This window comes from Bombus affinis, unplaced genomic scaffold (assembly GCF_024516045.1).
Source record: "Bombus affinis isolate iyBomAffi1 unplaced genomic scaffold, iyBomAffi1.2 ctg00000119.1, whole genome shotgun sequence".
NCBI lineage: Eukaryota > Metazoa > Arthropoda > Insecta > Hymenoptera > Apidae > Bombus > Bombus affinis.
The window spans coordinates 27,642-31,786 of record NW_026108853.1 but is presented as its reverse complement, the minus strand read 5'-3'; the positions used below and the strand labels follow the sequence as shown (position 1 = coordinate 31,786).

The window sequence follows — 4,145 nt, the reverse complement described above, 5'->3', positions numbered from 1 at the left end:
TAGATCAATACACATGTATATACTAGACATAAAGATTGATGTCACTTGAATCTACGTACATGAATCTGATATCTTATTATACTTTATTAATCTACTCAAAATTACTTGCACATTACTAAAATTTCATTCCGACAATGTATCAAGCGTCTGAATAAGTGACATTAAAGTAAACATATATCAAAGAGGAAATAAGAAGAACTGACGCCTATGGTTTTCTATGTTACAGAGCTAGTGCTGCATCATACGGCCAAATGCCGAAGGTGGCTTATGCTAGTATATACCTGCCTATACGTTTCAATGAGAAAATCGATATTATGTGTTCATGTGAAAATTCACATTTCCCTAGGAGCTGTATTTTGATAGATTTAAGCTTCTAATGGAGCATTTTAAACGTATAGAGTATACTATGAAGTAGATAGTAGTGCGGATCATTTTATATTCATAGAAAGTTTGAATGTATAGAAATGTACAAAATGCTCATGATATGCAAAAATATGCAAAATATTCAAAGTAAACCAATCATCAAAAAGTTTAGAAGGTGAAACAAATTTCTTTAATAACACCTAGATTAATTTTTATTTGTTAACAATCCCATATATAACCATAGCTTTCGCCCGGCGCATATACGCGCCCATACATGCGTTAATAAGATAAGAGGAAATAAAAGACAGATTATCGATAAAATACACTAACACATATGTAATACGTGGAGATATTACCACTCAGATTACACATATTATATATTATAAGGGAAGATGTATACCACGTATACATATATGTAGAACGAACATTTCAAACTTGTTTATAACGCGTGCGCACACATACATGCACGCACACGAACAATTTTTCGAACGATAATTATATTAATAATTTATAACCATTTATATTTTTATATTTTTATATTTTTATATTTTTATATTTTTATATGATAAGCATTTATATTTTTTAAAATATGTTCTTATGGCATACATATTTATTCCACGCTTCATATCTATCCACATCCGTAACTGTAGGTGACATTGTTTTTTAACAATTTTGCTATTATTTCATAATTCTTTAATTCATATTTCAAAGTCGTAACAGATGTTTCTTTTTTTTTTTTTTTTTTTCAAGTTTTTCCCATATTGGACTTATTTCGAGCAGCCATGCTTGCTTACAAAGCAATTTTATATCCACGCAAGAATATTTTTCAGTAGATTTTATTATGTGGTTTACAATATCCATATTCTCTAATAACTGGTTGCTAAGGTATAATTTGAACATACCAAGTCGAGTAACTTCATTTGGTAATGATACGTATATTTTCTTTTCAAGGCATCTGCGTAAAGCTGCATCAATGTCCCTAATAATATATTTACAATAAATATTATTGTTCTGTTATATTAATAATAACAAAGGAATATTCCGCACAACACAATAATTAAGATTAAGATAATGAATAATTATGATATTAAAATATTTTCTACTTAGAAAACATTGAAATAGCGTGATATACATAGCAAGGGCAATTAGTTGCAGCCAAAAGAACTACATTAGAATTTTCGTTAGATACTAATCCATCCAATCTAGAAAGAAGTTCTGATCTGAATCTCTTTGCAGGTTCAGACAATGTACAGTTTACTCCTTTATTTGTGCCTATCCAGTCAATCTCGTCGATAAAAATAATTGTAGGCGAAAAATTATAGGCAAGTTCAAATAAAACCTGTTCAGTTTAACAAATGTATTAATGTAACTATTCTATTTATATATGATTATTATTATATATGATATATTCCAGAATCTCTTCTTCATAGACAAAGGAAATCAACTTACACGGATATACTTCTCGGAATCACCTCTCCATTTGCTCACCAATGAGCTGGCCGTTATGTTAAAAAAGGTGCATTGACATTCCAGGGAGAAAATGGGCCTTTAAAAAAGATAAGGTACTTGAGGAGATACACAATGGCCTCCTTAATAGCAGATTTACATTCCTCTAGGCCTACGATGTTGTCCCAATATACATTTAATTTTGTCAGTATGATTTCCTACGACAATACAAAGATGAAATGGCGCATAATCTCCGTATTAATTTCCGTAAGTGTTATGTAATTCGTTATTTAAAGCTTTACTGAAATCAGTATTTACAATACGTATATTAATCGAAAATAACTTACGCATGAAATGTCTTCAATAATCTTCCATAATTCCAGATTGTCTATATAAAGCTTCTGAGCCTATTTTGATATCTTTGATTGCGTGGATTGTTCCATTAAGATGTTAAATAGCTCTCCTCTTCTGATGAAGATTCATCGCTTTCATTGGCGAAAATTGATGTCACTGTCATTGCGAGATTAATATCATCCGTAGCATCACCCCTCATCTTCTGTTGTGCATTCCTCCCTTTCACAGACCCAGATACAGACTCACTTCTCGTTTGTTTGCTAACAGATTTGACACGTTTTACTACTTCTTCAAAGATTGAATGATATTGTAATCGATACGTTGAATACGTTGAGAACGTTGAATAGTGTTAAATAATTTAAATTCTTACACTTTGTTCGCATTTGTCATTTCCCTCGTCTTTATTTCCTTTTCAGTTATTTTCTTGCACAATATAGGATATTTTTGGAATTTCATCTTGTAATAATTTTCATATTCTGTAAGAATAATTTCCAAATCGACGTTGTCGCAGACTCGATATTTCCGAGGTAGACGAGCTTCCCGGATTAATACATCGCTAATGTCTACATATCTAAAAAATATAATTTTTAATTCATTGAACAAATTTTATGCTATGAGTACACACTATACGATAATCATCAATTAACTGTTTTATTTCTAGGTAAGACAGACAAAAAGAATGTACTGTCTATTTATTATTATATAAATCCTCGGCGATAATTTTTTGCCTTCTGCCTTTTAATTTCTAATTTTTAAAGTTTGAATTTAAATATATTTTCATTTATAACTAGTTAATCTACGTTATCGATTGAGTTACTCTATAACTACTGAGTTACCGATGTCGATTTTCAAATTTTGGTTCCTTCCCCTCTTTCCGCACTAATTTCTATTTCGATTGGTCGCCGATATTATTCGAAAAAATTGCAACTAAGAAGATATCTAAATATATACACATAATATAAATATATAAACATAATTTTGTTATCTACTATCTTGATACGTGCAAAGATAAATCTTAATGATATATAATACAGCGTAAATGGTTATAAATAATTAATTATTGACAATAATTATAAGAATTATCGAAAGAAAAAATCATAGATACTATGTGCGAGTGTAAAATATCACAAAAAATGAACAACAATTGTGAAAAACGCAATATGGCAAATCAATGACAAAACACACTCATGACTGTCATGGAAGTTCCAAAGTCTTTTCGCAAATTATGAGATATCTTATTTGTGGTACCTTGCAGCGATAAATCACCGTTCATTGTAATAGTTTTAAATGTGATAATGATATCCTTGTATTGACTATCGTTTTTCGATAGTTACGAGAATTTTCGTTTATTACTTTGAGACAATCCGTCACTTCCTTTCTCTTATAAAGTTTCCCTTCAACTCCGTTGAAAACTGAGCATCAAACAGGAGACGAACGATTTGTTGTCATGGCAATGTTAGTTCACACGTAAGCAGGGTGCGAATATAATGATGGAATAGTCGAATCCTGTCTACTGTATAGTAAGATGGATGCGACATGGAAATAGAAAGAGAAGGCTGTATATAAGCATTTTCTGTCCTTGTTTAATCAGGCATGCACACTAGTGGACACTGACGGCGCTCGTTTACCGTTGTTACACATTTCCGGTACAAGTACGCGGGCATTAGAGAAGGACGGAACGGTCTCTCTCTTTACCCCTATATCGCGTTTTTAGTTCGCTCACGCGCTCTGTACTTATATCTATTACATTTCCACCATAAGCAGCGGCCGTGCAGTGACTTACAAAAGTTTCGAACTCGCGGACGTTTAATCACGTTCCCTACTCCGAAGGGGTAAGTACAAAGTTGCTCGTCTCAGTACTCTTGTTAGAAGTTTTATCATCTTTTTCATTTCGTGGCTACAAGTTTCCCAGGAAATTCTTATCGTTTTACAAGGGCTGTGGGACACAGTGACGTCAGCTATCGATCATATACGCGAATTTG

General features: G+C 32.0%; 2 long non-coding RNA genes across 2 annotated transcripts; one reads left to right on the top strand and one right to left on the bottom strand.

Moving 5' to 3' along the window:
* Nucleotides 1–1,052: 1,052 nt before the first annotated feature.
* On the bottom strand, nucleotides 1,053–1,890 carry LOC126927478 (uncharacterized). The gene is made up of 2 exons (XR_007715521.1): nucleotides 1,813–1,890; nucleotides 1,053–1,702 (listed from the first exon to the last, which is right to left on the bottom strand). It is a non-coding gene; the product is annotated as an uncharacterized LOC126927478 (long non-coding RNA).
* Nucleotides 1,891–1,927: 37 nt separating this feature from the next.
* LOC126927469 (uncharacterized) lies at nucleotides 1,928–2,535 on the top strand. Its single transcript, XR_007715512.1, has 2 exons — nucleotides 1,928–2,076; nucleotides 2,193–2,535. It is a non-coding gene; the product is annotated as an uncharacterized LOC126927469 (long non-coding RNA).
* The last annotated feature ends 1,610 nt before the right edge of the window (nucleotides 2,536–4,145 follow it).